General features: G+C 45.8%; 1 protein-coding gene across 1 annotated transcript in view; it reads right to left on the bottom strand.

Annotated features, from left to right (window-relative positions):
- LOC124718917 (calexcitin-2-like) overlaps positions 1-14016 on the bottom strand; it is a 390722-nt gene extending 376706 nt beyond the window's left edge. The window contains exon 1 of the mRNA XM_047244571.1: positions 13882-14016. The gene's annotated coding sequence lies outside the window, so the exon portion shown is untranslated. The remainder of the gene's footprint in view (positions 1-13881) is intronic.
- Positions 14017-25163: the final 11147 nt, after the last annotated feature.

Raw genomic sequence — 25163 nt, 5'->3', positions numbered from 1 at the left:
AGGCGAAATATCCTCAGACTTCAAGAAGAATATAATAATTCCAATCCCCAAGAAAGCAGGTGTTGACAGATGTGAAAATTACCGAACTATCAGCTTAATAAGACACAGCTGCAAAATACTAACGCGAATTCTTTACAGAAGAATGGAAAAACTAGTAGGAGCCGACCTCGGGGAAGATCAGTTTGGATTCCGTAGAAATGTTGGAACACGTGAGGCAATACTGACCCTACGACTTATCTTGGAAGCTACATTAAGGAAGGGCAAACCTACGTTTCTAGCATTTGTAGACTTAGAGAAAGCTTTTGACAATGTTGACTGGAATACTCTCTTTCAAATTCTAAAGGTGGCAGGAGTAAAATACAGGGAGCGAAAGGCTATTTACAATTTGTACAGAAAGCAGATGGCAGTTATAACAGTCGAGGGGCATGAAAGGGAGGCAGTGGTTGGGAAGGGAGTGAGACAGGGTTGTAGCCTCTCCCCAATGTTATTCAATCTGTATATTGAGCAAGCAGTGAAGGAAACAAAAGAAAAATTTGGAGTAGGTATTAAAATCAATGGAGAAGAAATAAAAACTTTGAGGTTCGCCGATGACATTGTAATTCTGTCAGAGACAGCAAAGGACTTGGATGAGCAGTTGAACGGAATGGATAATGTTTTGAAAGGAGGATGTAAGATGAACATCAACAAAAGCAAAACGAGGATAATGGAACGTAGTCGAATTAAGTCGGGTGATGCTGAGGGAATTAGATTAGAAAATGAGACACTTAAAGTAGTAAAGGATTTTTGCTATTTGGGGAGCAAAATAACTGATGATGGTCGAAGTAGAGAGGATATAAAATGTAGACTGGCAATGGCAAGGAAAGTGTTTCTGAAGAAGAGAAATTTGTTAACATCGAGTATAGATTTAATTGTCAGGAAGTTGTTTCTGAAAGTATTTGTATGGAGTGTAGCCATGTATGGAAGTGAAACATGGACGATAGATAGTTTAGACAAGAAGAGAATAGAAGCTTTTGAAATGTGGTGCTACAGAAGAATGCTGGAGATTAGATGAGAAGATCACATAAGTAATGAGGAAATATTGAATAGCATTGGGGACAAGAGAATTTTATGGTACAGCTTGAGTAGAAGAAGGGATCGGTTGGTAGGACATGTTCTGAGGCATCAAGGGATCAGCGTGGAGGGTAAAAATCGTAGAGGGAGATAAAGAGATGAATACACTAAGCAGATTCAGAAGGATGTATGTTGCGGTAGGTACCGGGAGAATAAGAGGCTTGCACAGGATAGAGTAGCATGGAGAGCTGCATAAAACCAGTGTCAGGACTGAAGACCACAACAACAACAATATATACATCTTTATTGTGACTTCATTCCCCCGCCCCATATGGGCACGGGAGGGCTGTCAGCGGCACAATCCGCCGGTCTTAAAATAAGAATAAAATGTTACATACATAGGGCGATAAAAAAGGAGAACTTAAAACAGAATAATGGGAGAAAATGGACGAAAAAATAGGCTGAGATGGAGACGTTCATAGAGGACAGTTAAAAAAGTAACCAGAAAGTTGAAAAACACAGTTGGCGATTCTGAAAACACAGAGAAGACACTGAATGGACACGCACAGGTTAAAAGTCGGCCACAGTATTAAAAACACTCCAGAACGACACACGTAAAACCCACTTGGAGCACACAAGACGAAGAATAAAACTGCCAGGTGGGACCTGCCGAGGGAGAGGTCAGAGAGGATGGAAAAGGAGGAGAGAGCAGGAGGGAACAGGGGAGGCGGCGAGATGAAGGGAGTAGGGGCGTCAGTGGGTGCACGAAGAGGCGGGAGACGTGTGGGGGCGGGAGATGAAGAGGGGAGACAGGGCAGGAGGGAGCGCAGAGACACTGAAAGGGGAGCACAAGAGTTGGAGGGGGAGTAGGAGGGGGAAGCCGCTCAGGAGTAGGGAGGGGGAGGAGAGGGAGCCCTGAGCAGGAGGCAGGGAGGGGGGGGGTCAGAGTTGGTAGGAAGGGTAGGTGGCAGGCCGAAGCTCATCTTCCGGGAGGGGTAGACGGTGTGGAGATGGAGATAGGGTGGGACACAACGGTAAAGGTGCGGCAACTGGGTGGGGGTGTACGACATAAAAACAAACAACGTTTTATTTAGTTGCACACACAGAGCGTGTCAGCAAAAGGACAGTAATAACAATAATAATATCAGTGGCACAGAAAATTCTATTCCCGTGTCTTCTCCTTAGAACAGGGGAACGAAACGCCAAAACATCGATCATGTGAAACCCAACTCTCACTTGCGAAATGGTCGCACGGCAAAATGCCCACTTCATGGCTGGCTCGGAGATGCTGGGTTCCACGGATCGTGCGCCCTCTGCAGAGTGAGTCACTAACTGTTGTCACCCAGAATAACTCCGAAAGTGTGGCAGGTGCTGAAAAGTTTGTGGGACGAAAGTCGCATCGGACAATGGGGGCCGTAATGCGACGTTGCTTTTTGTTGCTAAGTGGGGCCGCTTCAGTGATACAAAGGTAAACTCTGTTTTTTAAAATGGAATGCTATAGGCTCTAAGCACTATGGGACATAACTTCGAAGGTCATCAGTCCCTTAGAACTTGGAACTACTACATGTGACCGTAGCGCCTAGAACCGCTCGGCCACCCCGGCCGGCGAATGCTATAGTTTGGTACTTATGTTCTCATAGCGGTTATCGAGACGAATCCAGTGTTGTGTAACCGTAAGGCTTCGAAGGTCAACGAAAGTCAAAAAGGTGACGCGAACGTCCATTTACAGAAGGTGTTCGAAGGGATGTCCATTGGTAACAATGCAGTGCTGCAGCCTTCTTATCGTGGATTGAGTGGATTCCTTATCACTTCGGCAGTTATCGGAGTACATGCACTGACAATTCTCTCTCATCTTTCGTGCAAATAGTAAATCTCCCAACGAGCGATTCACATGTAAACACCATTCGACGCTTTCGCAACACAACACTAATAGGAACGGTAGGACTAGTATCGTCGAATCGAGCCAATGTGAATGACGTAATCCTTCGAAGAACAAGTCGATATGCTAATCATTTACGGCGAATGCCAACTAAATTCAGTGAGAGCTGCGGCCTTATACGCTGAGAGATATCCTCAACGTACTCACGCTACACGTCGTACACTTAAATATGAGTGTGACAGATTGACAACAACTGGATCTAACGCAGCGGAAAACACATCCTGCAAAGCAAAGTTACCAACGAGGAAACGGGAACTGGTACTCCTGCCACTGTGGTTCGAGATCCTTGTGTTAGCTCGCGTCAAATCGCAATGGAATCTGGCAAGAGGCAGCGTACAGTTGTTCGTGTTCTGCATCGCCATAAACATCATCCTTACCGTATCAAAGAATTAACTGGTACGGACTGTATGCGTCGCATTAAATTCTTCCGATGGGCTCAACGTCAGATTCAGAGGGATGACACATTTATTAATTCGATTTTGTTTACTAACTAGGCTACATTCACGTACCGTGGAAATTTTAATTTGCCTAACATGCATTATTGGGCATCTGAAAACCCATGTTGGCTGCGGCAAGTTGCACACCAAAAACCGTGGTCGGTGAGTGCATGGTGTGGGATTGTGGAGGACAGAATCATAGGCCCCTACTCCATCGAAGGAAATCTTAAAGGTAGGAAGTACACCGCATTCCTGCAAGAAACATTATGTCTGTTATTGGTAGAAATACCTTTAGGAAGAAGAAACAGAATGTGACATCAACACAATGGGTGTCCGACACATTTTTCGCTGCCGTCTGGAGATGAGTTGCAGAGACAATTCCCAAATCGTTGGATTGGACGCGAAGGAGATGTGTCGTGGCCGGCTCGTTCGCCAGACTCCACGCCTCTGGATGTTTTCTTGAGGGGATTCGAAAAAGACGTTGTTCATAAAGGCGTTCGAACCACACCTGAAGGTATGCGGGAGCGCACGTGCTTCGACAAGTGCCCGTGTGATACCGACTACCACTCAGTCCGTGACAAGAAGGCTGCACCACTGCGCTGGTACCAGTGGTCTTCACTTCGAACACCTTCTGTAAACGGACGTTCATGCCAACATTTTCACCTTCGTTGACGTTCAAAGACCCTACTGTTGGATTCGTCTCGATAGCCACTATGAGAAAGTAAGTATCAAGCTATAACATCCCACTAAAAAAAAATAGATTGACCTTCATATCTCTGACGCGACCCCATCTAGCAACAAAAACCCACTGTCCTATTACGAACCCCGTTGTCCCATGCAGCATATGTGCCACAAACTTTTCAGCTCCTACCGTACTCTCGTACTTATTCTAGGTGGCAACAGTTAGTGACTCACCCTGTCCAACAGCACGTACAAACCCGCGATTGTGGCAGCAGTAACCGATCTAACAACTGCGCCAGACACTTGTTCAAAAAATGTTCAAATGTGTGTGAAACCTTATGGGACTTAACTGCTAAGGTCATCAGTCCCTAAGTTTACACACTCCTTAACCTAAATTAACCCAAGGACAAACACACACACCCATGCCCGTGGGAGCACTCGAACCTCCGCCGGGAGCAGCCGCACAATCCGTGACTGCAGCGCCTCAGACCGCTGGGCTAATCCCGCGCGGCAGACACTTGTTGCCTTACATAGGCGTTGCCGATGGCAGCGCCCTATTCCGCGTGTGGCGGCTTCTTTGGCGCTTCAGTGTGAGACCAAAGAAACGACAGGGAAAGAATGTAGGAGGCGAAACTGTAACGCTGAGATGGGTGACTTCACCCTAATGTGAGCTACAGTCGACTTCTCGCGTCTAATGGACAGAAGGCGCACACACAGCGTGACAAACAACATTCTTAGATTTACGGGATAAACGCCTCAAAAACAGAAACGAAGACTACGGGCGGCCTCTAAGCGAACGATTTCCTAACTCACGGTGTTGCAACCGACGGAGCTGGCGCTCACAAAGGACACTCGTGCTCAGGGGTACGGGAGCTCGACATGGCGGCTGCAGCCACGAGCAGCGGCTCCAGGCCCTGACCGACGATTCCGAGGAGAGCTGCAGGGGGGCGTCGTGAGGCGGCCAACACTGGCGGCCCATCCAGAGTTCCCAGGCAGGCTGTGCGGCCTTAAAAAACAGAGTCACAAGTAAAGTTTCAGAGACGGAGAAGAGCGACAACCTTGGCCACCACGTACCGTTCAGACTGGTCCCCCGTGCCCCTACTGGAACAACGACCGAGGCGGCAGAGTTGGAACCACCGTGACTGCAACGAAGCTGCTGAGTTAACTGCACAAATAGCGAAAAATATCCTGCACCCATCCTCTGTCACTATTCAGCGTGCTATTAACATAAGAGAAGAAATAAAGAGAAGACATAAAAACTTTAAGGTTCGCCGATGACATTGTAACTCTGTCAGAGACAGCAAAGGACTTGGAAGAGCAGTTGAATGGAATGGATAGTGTCTTGAAAGGAGGATTAGGTATGAACATCAGCAAAAGCGAATTAAGTCGGGTGATGCTGAGGGAATTAGATTAGGAAATGAGACACTTAAAGTACTAAAAGAGTTTTGCTATTCGGGGAGCAAAATAACTGATGATGGTCGAAGAAGAGAGGATATAAAATGTAGACTGGCAATGGGAAGGAAAGCGTTTCTGAAGAGAAATTTGTTAACATCGAATACAGATTTAAGTGTCAGAAAGTCGTTTCTGAAAATATTTGTATAGAGTGAAGCCATGTATGGAAATGAAACATGGACGATAAATAGTTTGGACAAGAGGAGAATAGAAGCTTTCGAAATGTGGTGCTACAGAAGAATTAGAAGATTAGATGGGTAGATCACATAACTAATGAGGAGGTATTGAATAGAATTGGGGCACAACTTGACTAGAAGAAGGGATCGGTTGGTAGGACATATTCTGAGGCATCAAGGGATTACGAATTTGGCATTGGAGGGCAGCGTCAAGAGTAAAAATTGTAGAGGGAGACCGAGAGATGAATACACTAAGCAGATTCAGACGGATGTAGGTTGCAGTAGGTACTGGGACATGAAGAAGCTTGCACAGGATAGAGTAGCATGGAGAGCTGCATCAAACCAGTCTCAGGACTGAAGACCACAACAACAACAATTAACATAAAAACATATGCATTCAACTACAGTTATAAGTTGCGTTACAAAAACAATAAAATACGAAAGGCGTGGATATTGAATGGGAATGAAGTGCACGCCTATCAACCCTTAATATTTTTCACATAAAAAATTCCGAAGCGTCACTTTTCGGCACGCCGCTCATACGTTTTTACTCAATGTTGCTGAATCCATTCAAACGAACGTCATCTTAATTTTCACTCAGTAATGCCACCTCATCACCAAATCTTACACAATTTACTGTCCTTGATCCTACTATTCCACCACACTTTTGTTGGAAGCATTTCCTAACTAAAACATATAAAGATATCGGTTGGTGCACAAGTACGTGGCGTATTTCCATAAGTTTAACACAATAGACACACATAACACAGAATTTACTCATTAATAATACAGCGTGATTCAAAACGAATACCACAACTTTAGGAATTTAAAACTGTGCAACGACAAAAGGCAGAGCTAAGCACTATCTGTCGGCGAATTAAGGGAGCTATAAAGTTTCATTTAGTTGTACATTTGTTCGCTTGAGGCGCTGTTGACTAGGCGTCAGCGTCAGTTGATGCTAAGATGGCGACCGCTCAACAGAAAGCTTTTTGTGTTATTGAGTACGGCAGAAGTGAATCGACGACAGTTATTCAGCGTGCATTTCGAACGAAGTATGGTGTTAAACCTCCTGATGTATTAAACGTTGGTATAAACAGTTTACAGAGAATGGGTGTTTGTGCAAAGGGAAAAGTTCTGGACGGCCGAGAACGAGTGATGAAAATGTAGCACGCATCCAGCAAGCATTTGTTCGCAGCCCAGGAAAATCGACTCGCAGAGCTAGCAGAGAGCTGCAAATTCCACAATCAACTGTATGGAGAGTCCTACGAAAAAGGTTAGTTATGAAATCTTACCGTCTGAAATTGGTTCAAGCACTGTCTGCAGCTGATAAGATTAAAAGAATCGATTTCTGTGATTTTATCCTTGCTCAAATGGAAACAGATGAATCTTTCGTTTCAAAGCAACTTTCCACACTAACGGGAAAGTCAACCGTCACAATGTCTGTATATGGGGCACTGAGAATCCGCGGGAAACAACTCAGTATGAATGTGACTCGCCTAAGGTGAACGTTTTCTGTGCCATTTCAGCCAATAACGTTTTTGGTCCCTTTTTCTTCGAAGGTGCTACTGTAACTGGACTACAGTATCTGGAGATGTTAGAGAATTGGCTGTTCCCTCAGCTCGAACGCGAAGCACAACAATTCATATTTCAGCAGGATGGAGCGCCACCACATTGGCACTTATCTGTCCGTAACTACCTGAACGTCAACTACCCGAGGCGATGGATCGGCCGCCAGGCAGCCCGTGACAGAGCACTTCATCACTGGCCTCCAAGAAGGCCTGATCTTACCCCCTGCGATTTTTTCTTATGGGGGTATGTTAAGGATATGGTGTTTCGGCCACCTCTCCCAGCCACCATTGATGATTTGAAACGAGAAATAACAGCAGCTATCCAAACTGTTACGCCTGATATGCTACAGAGAGTGTGGAACGAGTTGGAGTATCGGGTTGATATTGCTCGTGTGTCTCGAGGGGGCCATATTGAACATCTCTGAACTTGTTTTTGAGTGAAAAAAAACCTTTTTAAATACTCTTTGTAATGATGTATAACAGAAGGTTATATTATGTTTCTTTCATTAAATACACATTTTTAAAGTTGTGGTATTCTTTTTGAATCACCTTGTATATCTTCTTCACTGTTTAGGTCTGCCAACGCCGGCGTAACTTTTCGATTACGTGAGTGCAGAAATCGCGTCGTTTTGATGCGAAGAACTGGTCGAGTCACGTCCGAAGCGCATTTTCACCCAGAAAGGAAGTTCCTGGAAGGTTGTTCGATAGAGAGCGGAAAAGGCGACGATATGGGGGCGCTAGATCAGGTGAACACGGTGGGTGCGGAATGACTTCGCAACCCAACGTCTGTTCAGTGTTTATCGTCGGCCTCGCGGAATGGGGGCGGCCGCCACCGTGCAGCAGCGTCACTTCACGCAGTCTTCCTGGTCGTTGTCCCCGGACTGCGTCTGCAAGTCGTCTCAGCTGTTGACAGTGAAAGCCGGCAGTGGTGGTCACACCTCGGACATGCAGTTCGTAATGGGCCTACACCACACGGTCACTGTTCCACCAGATGCGTAACATTTATCTTTTGTGGATGCTCGCAGGTCTTTGTACGTGGAGCTGTGCTTTGTTTGGGCTCAAACCATTCCATTTATTTTCATATGCCAGCATAAGGACACCATTTCTCGTCACTGGTAATGATACGGGATAGGAATGTTCGGTGTTGCTCACGAGCCAATTGATGACAGCGTAGATGCATTTATGGTCACCGGCTGATTTCTGTAATTTTGGCGCCGGCCGGGGTGGCCGAGCGGTTCTAGGCGCTACAGTGTGGAACCGCGCGACCGCTACGGGCGCAGGTTCGAACCCTGCCTCGGGCCTGGATGTGTGTGATGTCCTTAGGTTAGTTAGGTTTAAGTAGTTCTAAGTTCTAGGGGACTGATGACATCGGATGTTAAGTCCCATAGTGCTGAGAGCCATTTTGTAATTTTGGCTTAGAGCATGCGGTACCCGCACAACCGACTTTTTGAACCTTCCCCGTTGCACGCTAAAGTCGCATGTCGGTTGAATGACCACAGTTCGTCAGGTTTGCCAGTTCTCCCGTGCACTAACATGGATCCTTGTGGATTAGTGCGTTTAGACGATGTCCATCAAACCTCCAAGGTCTCCCTGCACGGGTCAAAACGATCCTCCTTGAAACGAGAAAACCACTCCCCTGCCGTTCTCTGCCCAGTTGCATTATCCCCAAACGTTTCTGCCGGCTGTCACCCTTCTGTTAGTCTCAAACACATGAATACGTCGCAAATGTTCAGATTTCTCCACTTGGCACTCTGTTTTCTAGTGGCAACAGCTTCACTCACTATTCACAAATGACAAAAAGTCACTACTATGATAACTCAAATAGCAACACACAATTAAATAAAAAATGACAATCGACAAATAAACCCATAAGAGCCGGAATACCAATATGCAAAACAAAAACAGTACAAACTTATACACCAACCAAACTTATACACGCACCCACACACATTCTCTCTCTCTCTGTCTCTCTCTCTCTCTCTCTCTCTCTCTCTCACACACACACACACACACACACACACACACACACACACACACACACACACAGACATCTAGTTTCGGCAAGTTAAATCGCTATCCTCAGATCATCTTTGTGCCATTTGAGGTATTGCAAGCACGCGTATTGCGCGGTTGACTTTTCCGCCTCGCTGACGCAACTTGCAGACCTCTGCCACCAGATGGCTCCCAATTCTGGTGTGTGACACGGCGGTGCGTAACGCAACTATGTCGGTGCTTAACAAACAGCGTGCTGTAATCGAGTTTCTAACTGCAGAAAAGTTGCCTCCAGTCGACATCCGTAGGAGAATTAAAGCTGTGTTCAACGATGATGGAATCGACATCAGTAAAAAGCACATAATGAAGGAGAGGGTGGTGCTAACCTCATCGTGTGAGACACAGGTCTGAGTGGACACCTGCATATTGCAAGCACCAAGACACATCGCAACTGAGTTGATGAACTCATCGGAGAAGGACGCCAGGTACCGCGGACACGGCTCCCAGGCAAGGAGTCACGCGTCACGAGGGCGTGCACGGGCCGCCGTTGTAGAGCTGCGAGCACAGTGGCTGCCCCGAATGCTCACTCCTGGCGTGAGTCGGGGCCCACTGGGCATCCCTCGACCGTTTCATTTGCGTTTTGGCCGTGATGGCGACGCCTCCCCTAACAGCACCGTCACAGCTGATGAAAGCTGGGCGCATCGAAAAAATGGTTCAAATGGCTCTGAGCACTGTGGGACTTAACAGCTGTGGTCATCAGTCCCCTAGAACTTAGAACTACTTAAACCGAACTAACCTAAGGACATCACACACATCCATGCCCGAGGCAGGATTCGAACCTGCGACCGTAGCAGTCGCGCGGTTCCGGACTGCGCGCCTAGAACCGCGAGACCACCGCGGCCGGCTGGGCGCATCGCTCTGACCCCAGAGACCAGGGAGCGTCGATGCAGGTCACTTCCGAGGACTTGGCTCCGGCAGTGATGAAGCGGTGCGAGCAGAGGTGGCGTCGTGGCTCTGTGAACAAGCCAGACATTCCACAGTGACCGTGTCAACAAGACACTCTGCCATTGCTACAAATTTCTTCGTCGCCCGGATGGCCATATTGCGATATATATATATATATATATATATATATATATATATATATATATATATATATATATATATATATATAGAGATATAGAGAGAGAGAGAGAGAGAGAGAGAGAGAGAGAGAGAGAGAAAGAGAGAGAAATGATTGTTTGGCACTTTTTTGTGATTTTACGGCGCACAACTACAGTGGTCATTAGCGCCCAGACTAAGTTATGAATGCACTGCGAGGAACAATGTTAAAACAGCAACTAAACAGGGCAACACTATAAAAGGCACATTAACAGGCAAGGGAGTAAAATCAAACAGCATAATGAAACGGCCTTAGACAGGTTTGTCAAGCGGATAAAAAGAAGAATGCGAGCAGCTGCTCCTGGCTCATCCGCTAAAATGGCATCCAGAGTACACGGCAGGCCGAGATCAACGCGCAGTGTATTAAAATTCGGACAGGACGTTAAAATGTGGCGGACCGTCAGCAGTTGCCCACACGGGCAGAACGGCGCCGGCGCAGCCGTCAGCAGATGGCGGTGGCGATGGCTGAACCGGCACTGTCCGATCCGTAACCGGGCCGAAACGACCTCCTCCCGCCGAAAAGGGCGTGAAGAGGTCGTCCGAGCCGTGGGGAGAGGTTTCGAGGCCCGAAGCTTGTTTGCCGTAAGTGTAGACCGATCGGCATGCCACAGCGATAAAATGCGCTGACAACTGACCCTGCTAAAATCAGATGAAGGCACACAACGAGAAGCTGTCCGAGGCTGGAGGACCGCAGCCTTGGCCGCGGCATCTGCAGCTTCGTTCCCAGGGATACCGACACGGCCAGGGACCCCCATAAAGCTAACCGGAGAACCGTCTTCCACCAGCTGCTGAAGAGAGCGTTGGATCCGGTGCACGAAATGGTGAACCGGATACGGATCACTGAGGCTCTGCTCTGGATGGCGCTCAGGGAATCAGAGCAGATGACATAAGCAGAATGTCGGTGGCGCCGGATGTAAAGAACAGCCTGGTAGAGGGCAAATAGCTCAGCTGTGAAGACCAAACAATGGTCACGGAGCAGGTATTTGAAACTGTGTGCCCCGACAATAAAAGAATACCCGACCCCGTCATTGGTCTTTGAGCCATCTGTATAAATGAAGGTCATATTGATGAACTTTGAACGAAGTTCAACAAAACGGGAGTGGTAGACCGAACCGGGGGTAACCTCTTTTGGGAGCGAGCTGAGGTCAAGGTGAACGCGAACCTGAGCCTGGAGCCAAGGTGGCGTGTGGCTCTCGCCCACTCTAAAGGTTGCAGGGAGTGGAAAATCAAGGTGCTGAAGGAGGCGACGAAAGCGAACTCCAGGGGGTAGCTGGGCAGAGACATACAACCCGTATTGACGGTCGAGAGAATCGTCAAAAAAGGAACGATAAGACAGGTGGTCGGGCATTGACAGTAGCCGACAGGCATACCGACAAAGCAGTATATCGCGCCGGTAGGTTAGTCGCAATTCACCGGTTTCAGCATGAAGACTCTCGACGGGACTAGTATAGAACGCTCCGATTGCAAGACGTAACCCCCCGATGTTGTATAGAGTTCAGGCGGCGTAAGATGGACGGCCGTGCAGAGGAGTATACGAAGCTCCCATAATCCAGCTTCGAGCGGACGACGACCGATAGAGGCGAAGTAGGACGGTCCGATCCGATTGTTTGGCACTGATGGCCTGGAGTCGCCACCCGGAGTTGCGCGCCTTTCAGCCGACGCCACATTCCGGCGACTTGCATGTCAACGTTGACGAAATGGCACAACACGACATGCGGTGCTCGAAAGGAGACAATTTCTGACCACGCTGAGAATTGAAGTCATAATATTATGAATCAGCGTTAACTTGTAATACTGATTGTTAAATCTAACGGGACGAGTACACAAGTAAAGAAAATTGACAAAAAAAGTCGCGTCTGGAATGGGTAACTGGAACTAACGTATATAGGTTAATTCTAGTTGCCGAATCCAGCCATTCCATGGTTCGTTATTTAGATCGTTTTAACAAGCGTGTGCACTAAAGTGTTAGAGGATTTCTACATGTGGTATTACTATCTTCATTAGTATGAAAAAAAACAAGAATTTGGAAGCTGTAACTACAATATTTCTTACTTTTCCGTAGTAGTTCTGAGATCAATAAGGACTCTAGAAATCCTACAAAAACGTGGTACACACATTTACTGAAAAACTGTCCACAATCGTAAATCATCGAAAAGTTCGAGTCGGTAACTAGGACTGACCTCCTAGGTCAATTCTAATTACCTATTCCAGCCATTGGGTGATTCATTAATTAGATCGTTATTTTAGCACGTCTGCCCACTAAAACGTAGGGTAATATGACTTCTGCATTTGTAATTGTTCTCTGAACTACTGCAAAAAAGTTACTAATATTGGAATCGGTAACTAGAATTGACCTGTATAGAAGATCAGTTCCTCTTGCCGATTCCAATTTTTGTTATTCCCAGCAGTAGTTTTAGAATGCATTTATAAATGTAGTAATACTATTATGTTGCAGTGCATACAATTGCAAAAATGGTTAACGTATGAATCATGGAGCGATTGGAATCTGTAACTGGAGTTTACCTACATAGGTTAACTCTAGTTATCGATTCCAATATTCTTTATTTTTTTGTAGATATTCATTCGTAATTTACTGGCTTTTCTTTTAGAATTTAGTGCGTCGGTTTCTCCACATTTTATGCTACTGTTTCGTATTTGTTGTCATTCATTTAGATTTTTCGTTTTTCTGATACATTTTAGTTTTTCCCGGCCCAAAAACCCCCACTTTCCTGCGCTTGTCACGTTAGGTTCAATAATTAATATAAAATTAATGCTATTTTATAACAGTATGACCTGACCATGTGCTTTACTGTAATGCAATTTAAAGGTTCTGTGCGCTTTTCTAGTCGCATAAATTACGAGAATATTTTTTACCGCCGCACGGGATTAGCCGAGCGGTCTTAGGCACTGCAGTCGTGGACTGTGCGGCTGGTCCCGGCGGACGTTCGAGTCCTCCCTCGGGCATGGGTGTTTGTGTTTGTCCTTAGGATAATTTAGGTTAAGTAGTGTGTAGGCTTAGGGACAGATGACCTCAGGAGTTAAGTCCCATAAGATTTCACACACACACACACACACACATTAGTTTTTACCGGACATGAAAATTTGTTTTTAATTCTTGTTCTTAGTTATTTTCGTTATCTTCAGTTCGTTTCGATGTAATTCGTGACTAAGTAAATAACTGCATGAATGTGATTGTAATTTTATCTTATGCTACATTCGTTTGTTTACAAGTACGATCCGTTGCTTTCATAGATTGCCTATACGTAGCGTCTCTGCCGTAAGTACGACGTCATTTCTCAACGCTGACGAGTGGATTCGGACACTACAATTTATCCCAGTCTTCTTCAGGAGAGCTGAAAGTCAAATCGACTGAACTGTATCAAAGGCTTTCTCCGAGCCGAGATACGGTGCACGAGCTCACCTACCTCTTCGTTGTTATGAACGAGAGAGGAGAGAAACGGCAGCTGCGCTAGAAGCACCCCCCGCCGCACACCGGGCGACAGCAGCAGACGCGGCAGGTGCAGGTGCGGCCCCCGGGCTCCCGGACTACTGTGTTCTCCGAGGCGCTCCCGGCGCGGTCGCCAGATCCCGCGGCCTTGCCGCCGAGGAATCCGCCGAGCTGTCAGCTATTAGCGGAGGATGCCCGGCCCGGCCCGGCCCGGCCGCTCTGCCCATTATCTGGCGGCGGGATCGCGGCCATTGTGTGCGCAGAAATAAAAGGAGCGCGCCGGCCACACAGTATTTCCTCGGGCTTCGATTGGCGCCTCGGTGGCCCGCGACTTATACACGGCCGCTGGCACGGCCGTGCGGCAGTGTGGGGGTCGGTGCTATTCGTGAAGGGCTCCGTGGCCGACTTCTGCTGGCCGTACCTCAGGGCTCCATCCTGGGTCAGGCCAAACTGTTTCTGCCAACCTACGTCAAATAATAAATTTATTTAATTATTATTATGTCCGATTGGACCCTGTTGGATCACGCAAAGCTTCTTGATTCTTTTTCTTTTTCCACACTGTCTTTTTTTTTTTTTTTTTTTTTTTTTTTGCATGGGCTCTCTTCCTTCCCTCTGTCCAATTTCTTTCTGCTTTCTTCGGAGCTTCGATCTCTGACTTGACATCCCATATGCCAACTTTCTTCTTAAATATCTTTCTGTCCAAATTATCTGAATAATTTATCAGGGATGCTGAAAGACAACATCCGACGCCAATGCCGCACCATAACTCCGGACATGCTCTACAGTGCTGTTCATAACATTATTCCTCAACTACAGCTACCGTTGAGGAATGATGGCGGACATATTGAGCATTTCCTGTAAATAACATCATCTTTGCTTTGTCTTACTTTGTTATGCTAATTATTACTATTCTGATCAGATGAAGCGCCATCTGTCGGACATTTTTTGAACTTTTGTATTTTTTTGGTTCTAATAAAACCCCACGTCATTCCAAGCATGTGTGTCAATTTGTACCTCTCTACCTACATTATTCCGTGATTTATTCAGTTTTCAAATTTATACTGACTTTTTGATCACCCGGTATACACGGATTTTGTGTGTAAGTCTTGTTTCCAGAAGCCTAGAGACGTGCCCACAAAATTTTAATCGCCTTTTTCTAATGTCTGCTGCATGGTTGGATAATTTCTCAGTTGTTTGACGAGATTGTAGTCTATAGCCCTCTTCTGCTTTCTTTGGCCGAAGTATCTTTGTGAAGATTTTACGTTCTTCCTTTAATAAGTTTTCTAGGTCATCTTTTACGTATACTGTCAGGGTTTCACTGGCGTACAGGACTTCAGGTTTTAATACTGCATTACAGTCCCTAATTTTAGTGTGTTTGGACTAGCATTTTTTATTGTACCGCTTGTAGATTCTTCCACAGGCTCTGTTTAGTTTTTGGAGGCGCATGTTTTGTGCTATTTCCTCTAGTTCCGTACATTCGAGGACTTCACGTAAGTTTTAAAATATGGGACTCTGTTGATGCGACTATGTCTTGTAGTCAAGTTTTGAGTGTCAGTTTTTGTGGCGATGAACTCAGCCTTTAGGAAGGATATTTGCAGACCAACTTTCTCTGGACATTCTTTAAAGGTTTCAACCTGTTTGATTGCTGTCATCTCATCATCTGCCAGTAAGGCTAAGTAGTAAGAAAAGGTAAACACGAAATTCTTATGTCATCTTTGACTCGGCCATCTGTGTGAGTTTGTTTCTGCTTATGGCTGTTAAGTTATTTGCTTTTTATTTATTGTGATCGCAATTTGCGGTATTATTGCTCATAGTCAGGCAGCTGAGAGTATTGTTGGTCGGTACCTCATGCCTCCTTCCTGGGCCTGAAGAAACTTTGTTGTTATTTTAAGCACAGTTGGTTCCACTGCGAGTGTTAAACAATTTAATTCTTATTTCTTACAATTTTGCATGTTTCTGCTCATCCACAGGCAGCTGGAAGCATACAACAAAACAGTACCTCATAGATCCTTGCTGGATACGATGAAACTTAGTGCCTACATTAAGAGTAGTCGTTTCTGCTTACAATTATCAAATAACTAATTTTTTATTTATGGTGATTGGAATTTTAAGTATTACTGCTGATCCTCAAGCAGCTGGAAGCATACCACAAACCAGTGGCTCATTATAGTAAACGTTTGTTCCATACAATATATAAAGACTATGCTAGTGGTACGGTCCAGTCTCAACTACAAAATAATCACTCAAGCCTAAATCTAAATATCAAGCAAATATGAACGGTGTCCGCATTACAGAGCACATGAATTGTCGCAAAACCAGACAGATTCCACGAGAGCAACATTTGCTACGTTCATATGGCCCTGCTTGACAACAGCGCAACAACCGCGACAGAGGTTCACAATGGAAACAACTCAACTTTTTAACGTGGTTCAGAGCTTGCCTTTCGAGAACTGTTGGTACACCTTGTGCTACAATTTCTCTGTTAGTTCCTACGTATTTTACATGGGTTTTATATTTTGTTAAACTTACATCTCAAAGTTACCATAAGAGTTCTTTTATCGCTTAAAGTTCTAGCATTTTTTAATTCTTTACAGATTTTAACCCTTAAATTATTTTTGTTTAAATAGTTCTATCTGGCTACAGTGATCAGAATTTAGGTGCTGTGGTCTGAACCGCTCACTACTCAGTATCTTTACAATGCTACGATGTTATCCAGCTGTCAAATGGGTCCATGCGAATATAAGAAAAGTTGCTGTTATAGTGTTTATATGGTTTTATGATTATTTGTGTACACTGTAATGTAGACATCGTTCTCACTCACTCGATGTATCTCCTATCAGCTATACTTTTGAATGCGCGGATATTTTGTAATTGCGAGTTGAAAGTACTGCCACATATTTTTTTTAATGTGATAGGAACAAACATTTTTGTGAAACGCTGTATGTAGGGTAAACAGCCCATATTTTGGGCAATGCTGTCATGAGTTTTGCGCAGGCGTTGGCGATAATACTTAGAAAGATTTTAAAAGTAATTTCTATATCAAAAAGCACAAAGACTGAACATTTTCCTTGTTATGGCTGAAACGTCTGCAGAGTAACTGACAGTTATGCAGCACTCTTCATTTTCATAAATAAACATCTGGTGCAAATAGAGGCTGAATTATTAATTCATTAAACTTTAATGTTTCTTAACAGCCCATAATTATGACACCCGAATATCCAAAATTAGGAACCCTACTTCCTACTTTCCAGAGGTAAAAATTACATTTCTCCCGCTATTACAAAATGCGAAAATATTCGAAAGATTTCTGCAAGGGTATATTTCCTAGCAATAGTACAGCACATTATCCATAGTTTACTGGTAATCTTTAATTTAAAAACGGTATCTCATTACAGGGCACTTTCTGCTACTGATTTGTGGCATGCATCCAGCTGCCTGTTCGTCAGTGGTAACACTGTTCTCGAACTCGCAGTAGCAATTAGTAAATTATTATATGGCAACAAGCAGACTACTACATGAAGACTGTGCACATCTCCATAATCAAATTATACGGCCCCTAGTTACACGATCATAGCCTTAATAATACGATGGTAATTGATAATGTACTTTGCATACTGCAACTGCTTCCTTCTTTCTAGCTGCCCTACGTGTTACAGACACTATCATTCGTTAGTGTATAGGGCTACACACTTGCTGATAACAGCCATTTCTGTTTCTCCTAAACAGATTAAAACTTGTAATTTAACAACGTTAAACTAAATTAAGGTACTGTTGTAGTGTTCAGTCGTCAAGGAATGCTCCACTAGTTATTTCCAAGCGTTACCACAGGGATCCATCTCAGGCCCTGCAAAACTTTTTATGCAGATGTTTTAGTTGCAGCCTCATAATGTTGACCATATGATGCAAACTAATACTTTATTAATGAGTTAAGCCTACATCACATCTATTTTAATTTTCATACTGAACATATAACTCTACTCTTGTGCATAGGCCATAATCAGATTTACTGCTACGCTGGGAGATAAACTGCAAACAGGAGAGAGAGACAAAAACGATGGTGCAAAACAGGCCACCGCAACGTCAAACATCTGCTGAAATGTATTTCATCACAGAACTACGATTGGGTGACAGGTGTTAAACCAACATGCTGTTAAAGTTCACAACGACTTGTATTAGAGCGTGGAATTTTACTATGGTACTTGTAATTTACATGTCAAATAACATGTGACATACTAGCAACGTCCACAATTTCACACATAATAGAGCTATGGGATGCCACACACTGTTGCAAGGCAAAGAAGTTATGGTGTGAAATCCGCTTGACAATAATATGTACGAGGGCAGTTCAATAAGTAATGTAACACATTTTTTTACTCGCCCAATTTTGGTTGAAAAAACCGGAAATTTCTTGTGGAATATTTTCAAACATTCCCGCTTCGACTCGTATAGTTTTATTGACTTCCGACAGGTGGCAGCGCTGTAGGGAGCTGTTAAAATGGCGTCTGTAACGGATGTGCGTTGCAAACAACGGGCAGTGATCGAGTTTCTTTTGGCGGAAAACCAGGGCATCTCAGATATTCATAGGCGCTTGCAGAATGTCTACGGTGATCTGGCAGTGGACAAAAGCACGGTGAGTCGTTGGGCAAAGCGTGTGTCATCATCGCCGCAAAGTCAAGGAAGACTGTCTGATCTCCCGCGTGCGGGCCGGCCGTGCACAGCTGTGACTCCTGCAATGGCGGAGCGTGCGAACATACTCGTTCGAGATGATCGACGGATCACCATCAAACAATTCAGTGCTCAACTTGACATCTCTGTTGGTAGTGCTGTCACAATTGTTCACCAGTTGGGATATTCAAAGGTTTGTTCCCGCTGGGTCCCTCGTTGTCTAACCGAACACCATAAAGAGCAAAGGAGAACCATCTGTGCGGAATTGCTTGCTCGTCATGTGGCTGAGGGTGACTATTTCTTGTCAAAGATTGTTACAGGCGATGAAACATGGGTTCATCACTTCGAACCTGAAACAAAACGGCAATCAATGGAGTGGCGCCACACCCACTCCCCTACCAAGAAAAAGTTTAAAGCCATACCCTCAGCCGGTAAAGTCATGGTTACAGTCTTCTGGGACGCTGAAGGGGTTATTGTGTTCGATGTCCTTCCCCATGGTCAAACGATCAACTCTGAAGTGTATTGTGCTACTCTTCAGAAATTGAAAAAACGACTTCAGCTTGTTCGTAGGCACAAAAATCTGAACGAACTTCTCCTTCTTCATGACAACGCAAGACTTCACACAAGTCTTCGCACCCGAGAGGAGCTCACAAAACTTCAGTGGACTGTTCTTCCTCATGCACCCTACAGCCCTGATCTCGCACCGTCGGATTTCCATATGTTTGGCCCAATGAAGGACGCAATCCGTGGGAGGCACTACGCGGATGATGAAGAAGTTATTGATGCAGTACGACGTTGGCTCCGACATCGACCAGTGGAATGGTACCGTGCAGGCATACAGGCCCTTATTTGAAGGTGGCGTAAGGCCGTAGCATTGAATGGAGATTACGTTGAAAAATAGTGTTGTGTAGCTAAAAGATTGGGGAATAACCTGGTGTATTTCAATGCTGAATAAAACAACCCCTGTTTCAGAAAAAAAATGTGTTGCCTTACTTATTGAACTGCCCTCGTACATACCTGATCAGAAGTGTACGGACACCTCTACGTACTACAGTATTGGCCCTAGATGTCACTAGAGGCGGAGATGTGGGTTACTTTGTTGTCAGCAGAGATGAAGTAATAGCAAAATGGGTTGGACCATATTTCTAGATTCCTGGAAACATTTGACGTAGTGCCCTATTGCAGGCTGTTAAGAAAGATACGAGCATATGGAGTAAGTTCAGACATATGTGAGTGACTGGAAGGCTTCTTAAGTAACAAAATCCAGTACGTTGTCGTCGACGGTGAGACAAGGGTATCGTCAGGTGTGTGATGGGACTGCTGTTGTTCACTATATATGTTGTTGTTGTTTTTTGGGGAAGGAGACCAGACAGCGAGGTCATCGGTCTCATCGGGTTAGGGAAGGATGGGGAAGGAAGTCGGCCGTGCCCTTGAAAGGAACCATCCCGGCATTTGCCTGGAGCGATTTAGGGAAATCACGGAAAGCCTAAATCAGGATGGCCGGACGCGGGATTGAACCATCGTCCTCCCGAATGTGAGTCCAGTGTTTAACCACAGCGCCACATCGCTCGGTGTTCACTATATACATAAATGATTTGGTGCAGAGGGTGGACAGCAATCTGCGATTGTTTGCTGACGACACTGTGGTGTACGGTAAGAAGTTGAGTGATTGCAGGAAGATACAAGAGGACAGACAAAATTTCTAGTTGGTCTAATGGATGGCAGCTAGATTTGTTACTGGTAGGTTCGAACAACAAGTAGGTGTTACTGAGATGGTTTGGGAACTTAGTGCCGGCCGTTGTGGCCGAGCGGTTTTACGCGCTTCAGTTTGGAACCGCGCGACCGCTATGGTCGCAGGTTTGAATCCTGCCTCGGGCATGGATGTGTATTATGTCCTTAGGTTAGTTAGGTTTAAGCAGTTCTAAGGGACTGGTGACCTCGGATATTAAGTCCCATAGTGCTCAGAGCCATTTTGGGAACTCAAATGTGAATCCCTGGAGGAACTCTAACTGGCATTTGAAGCTGACTGCTGAACAACTGTTGGTGACGTGACTCCAGTGGAAACGTAAAGGAGCAATCACAGGTAAACTAAGAGCTGGCAGAGCGTTGCTGGAGAGTGGGGTGGATGGGGAGCGCCGGCTGGAGGTGGTGTAAATAATCGCAAGAAGTCAGCAAAAGGAATGGCTCGTCAGTTCCAAAGTGGTACCACCAATCCGGATGGAATAGTGACTGTGCATAGGGAGTTAGAGAGGGAGGGATATGACGGTCTAGCAGCTGCCCATAGGCCACACATTTCTGTGGTCAGTGCTGAGAGACGCCTGAGGTGGTGTAAAGAGTGGCCCAATGGACCGGTGTACGACTGTAAACGAACCATCACCCTATACAGCCTGTGGCAATCCGATGAAAGGATTTGGGTTCGACGAATGTCTGGAGAAAGTTACCTGCTATCACTTGTAGTTCAAACAGTAGAGTACAGAGAGGTAGTGTTACGATATGGGAGTGTTATTCGTCGTTAGTGCGTGGCCCTATTGTTACGCTAAAGACGGGAGGATACGAACACATTTTGCAATATTGAGTGCTGTGTACAGTAGTGGTGCACTCCGAAGACGGTGACTCTGTCAGTATGACAGTGCACCTTGTCAAAAAGCAGCCTCCGTGAGGCAACAGTTTGTGTGCGACAGCATTCCTGGAATAAACTGGCACGCCAAGAGCACCGACGTGAACACAGTGGAACACGTGTGGGATGTGTCAGGACGTCAACTTCTCTTCAGAGCCCAGAGTCCGACATCACTACCGTACCTCGCTTCGACACTCGAGCCATTCCTCCACAGGCGATCGGGCACCTTACTGGAAGCATCCCCAGCAGAGTTCAAGCACCGACAAAGGTGAAGGGTGGACACACCCCGTACTGACGTCCACTAATAGCTGTCCGGATACTTTTGACCACATAATGAACTTTATGCTTGGCAAATAGAGGGTCTCGTAAACATAAGCCCAGCATTTGACTACAGCCTCCTTAAGTGACAAGATACACTGTATTAGATGTTTTACTTTACCTTTTATGCTATATCCCCATCTTTTTCTTCACTGTTCTTTTACTTGTATCACACATTGTTTCATAAAATGACTTACTTTAAATGGACAAAACGACTGACTTACTTTCTTCTTTTATTTTGATACGGTGACACTCAGTTGAACATCTCCGCATTATCCTTTCGTACAGGAGTGCTAGTCCCACAAGTTCTGCAGGAGAGCTTCTGTGAAGTTTGGAGTGTAGGAGACGAGTTATTGGCGGAAGTAAGGCTGTGAGAACGGGTCGCGGGTTGTGTTCGGGTAGCTCAGTTGGTGGGATACTTTTTCTATAAGGCAAAGACCGAGTTTTGGGTCCCTGTCTGGCATACAGGTTAAAAACTACCAGGAAGTTTGAAACCTGGGAAGACTACATTGCACAGTGAAAATTCATTCCGGAATCCCACAAACACTTTCCGACCAGCCGACGCTACCGTCAGACTGTGCGGACAGTACTTTTGGTGACAATGCGACTGACAGCGTCTGCGTGTAATACCGTGGCCGGTACATCTGCAGACGTCAGCGCGCCTGTGGGAGGACAGTAGTGGTGGGGGTTAGAGGAAGGCGCCGTAGGGGAAATGCCGAGCGCTGGAGGGGAAGTGCCATTCTTAACTGAAGCCGACACTCGTATCTTCTGTAGATACTAAGCGGAGCGCCTCTGCTCCCACACTCGTGTTGTGACTATTTAAAAAGATATGCTGTCACCTCTGCTTCAGTTAGTATCTGAAAATAATTCCCCTGAAAACGCAACAAAAGCAGCGATCTATTTTCGCCTGACTTGTTAACCATTTGTAACTTTGAGAAAAGTGTCGTGAATGGCGAATTTGAGTAAAACCTACACATTTCTCTGGTTGCCATTTCAGAATTTACTTCTTTTGCCAAAACATGGCGGAGTGTAGACAGTCTCACCTCACTAACATGTTGTGCAGTCGCAGTTGTTCAAAATGGCTCTGAGCACTATGGGACTTAACATCTGAGGTCATCAGTCCCCTAGAACATAGAACTACTTCAACGTAACTAACCTAAGGACATCACACACATCCACGCTCGAGGCAGGATTCGAACCTGCGACCGTAGCAGTCGCGAGTCGCAGTTGTGACAGAATTCTGAAACAGTGGTTCACTACATTTATTAAGTGAGGAACTGGGGGAAAAGTAAGATCAATATCTTACAAAAAAGCACATCCTCAGCACACAATAAACGTATAATGTCCTCATCTACGTTGTTCCAAAACCCACGATATCTCTAGTTTCGGCACCTATCGACGGCCCTTACAAATTACATTCTTGCATCGAAAAAGTCTGTAGTTGGTGGAATAGCACGGCTCATAACGAAGTTTTCCATAATAACCATAAAGCAAAATACTCTGCTCTTTGCGTCCGATCATTTACCAAAATCTCATTTCGATATCTCAAACCATTTATGAAATATGAGCAATGTTTTGAATATTTTACTCTGGCTTTACCGTTGGCGTGAAGCGATCGCAAATGAGCATAAAGCATCAGATCAGCTTTCTCGAGATTCAATTCGTTGGCTACATTTCATACACACCAACATACACTACTGGCCATTAAAATTGCTACACCACGAAGATGACGTGCTACAGACGCCAAATTTAACCGACAGGAAGAAGATGCTGTGATATGAACATGATTAACTATTCAGAGCATTCACACAAGGTTGGCGCCGCTGGCGACACCTACAACGTGCTGACATGAGGAAAGTTTCCAACCGATTTCTCATACACAAACAGCAGTTGACTGGCGTTGCCCAGTGAAACGTTGTAGTAATGCCTCATGTAAGGAGGAGAAATGCGTACCACCAGGTTTCAGACTTTGGTAAAGGTCGGATTGTAGCATATCGTGATTGCGGTTCATCGTATCACGACATTTCTGCTCGTGTTGGTCGAGATCCAGTGACTGTTAGCAGAATATGGAATCGGTGGGTTCAGGAGGGTAATGCGGAATGCCGTGCTGGATCCCAACGGCCTCGTATCACTAGCAGTCGAGATGACAGGCATCTTATCCGCACGGCTGTAACGGATCGTGCAGCCACGTCTCGATCCCTGAGTCAAGAGATGGGGACGTTTGCAAGACAACAACCATCTGCACGAACAGTTCGACGACGTTTGCAGCAGCACGGACTATCAGCTCGGAGACTGTGGCTGTGGTTACCCTTGACGCTGCATCACAGACAGGAACGCCTGTGATGGTGTACTCAACGACGAACCTGGGTGCACGAATGTCAAAACGTCATTTTTTCGGATGAATCCAGGTTCTGTTTACAGCATCACGATGGTCGCATCCGTGTTTGGCGACATCGCGGTGAACGCACATTGGAAGCGTGTATTCGTCATCGCCAGGCTGGCGAATCACCCGGCGTGATGGTATGAGGTGCCATCGGTTACACGTGCCGGTCACCTCTTGTTCGCACTGAAGGCATTTTGAACAGTGGACGCTACATTTCAGATGTGTTACGACCCGTGGCTCTACCCTTTATTCGATCCCTGCGAAACCCTACATTTCAGCAGGATAATGCACGAGCGCATGTTGCGGGAAATGTTCGACTGCTGCCCTGGCCAGCACATTCTCCAGATCTGTCACCAAGTAAAAACGTCTGGTCAGCTGAATTTCGCACAGTGTCTTACTTCCATGTAAAGATTTCAATGACTATGACCATTAATGAAATAATGGCCACATCATAATGAACGTGATGTAAAAAGCTACAAGTAACGAAAAATGATTTTTTTTTTTTTACCAAAGAGTTTCCGTAAAATCGTTTGGGAAAGATCTGAAGGGCGATCGCCGCCATTGCGTCATCGCTGACCGGCCGAAAGGCGACCACCAACCGCCGGCCTCCCCTCTCCCCTCCCCAGCAAACGGATGGACTCGCCCGGCGCTCTGGACGGAAACTGGTCGCCTCGCATCGGACGCCGTGTATCCTGCGCGGATGCTATCGACGCTGTCGCTTGCACTGCGTACGTGGACGTGTGTGTACACACGCACGCACACACACACGCACGCACACACACACACACACACACACACACACACACACACAGTCCAGTCACCTGCCTGTGTGCAACGTCGTCGACGAGCAGAAACTGATTACAGGCGGCGAGTGGCAGCACTGGCAGTGGAGGGCATACGGAGCGCATAGGAGGGACGCGGAGAACAGTGCATCCGGTGTTTTAATGCAGAAATTGAACGATTTATGTGACGTCGAAAACGTTTAGGGGGAAAGGCGATGTGCAGGACTGCGGTAACTGTAGAGGTATTCAACTGATGGCACACACAATGAATATTTGGGAAAGAGTTATAGAAGCAAGATTACGCAAGGAGACTGTCGTGTGTGAAGAACAGTTTGGGTTCATGCCTGGAAGAGCAAAGACTGACGCAACACATGCCTTAAGGCGGATAGTGGAGAGACATAGGGAGCTAGAAGCCGATCTGCATATGGGTTTCATTGATTTGGAGAAAGCATATGACAGAGTCCCGAGGGACGAAATATGAAGGAGCATGAGAG

This window comes from Schistocerca piceifrons, chromosome 10 (genome assembly GCF_021461385.2).
Source record: "Schistocerca piceifrons isolate TAMUIC-IGC-003096 chromosome 10, iqSchPice1.1, whole genome shotgun sequence".
NCBI classification, from domain to species: Eukaryota; Metazoa; Arthropoda; class Insecta; order Orthoptera; family Acrididae; genus Schistocerca; species Schistocerca piceifrons.
Note: the sequence above shows the minus strand (reverse complement) of the source record. Positions and strands in the feature narration are given on the sequence as shown.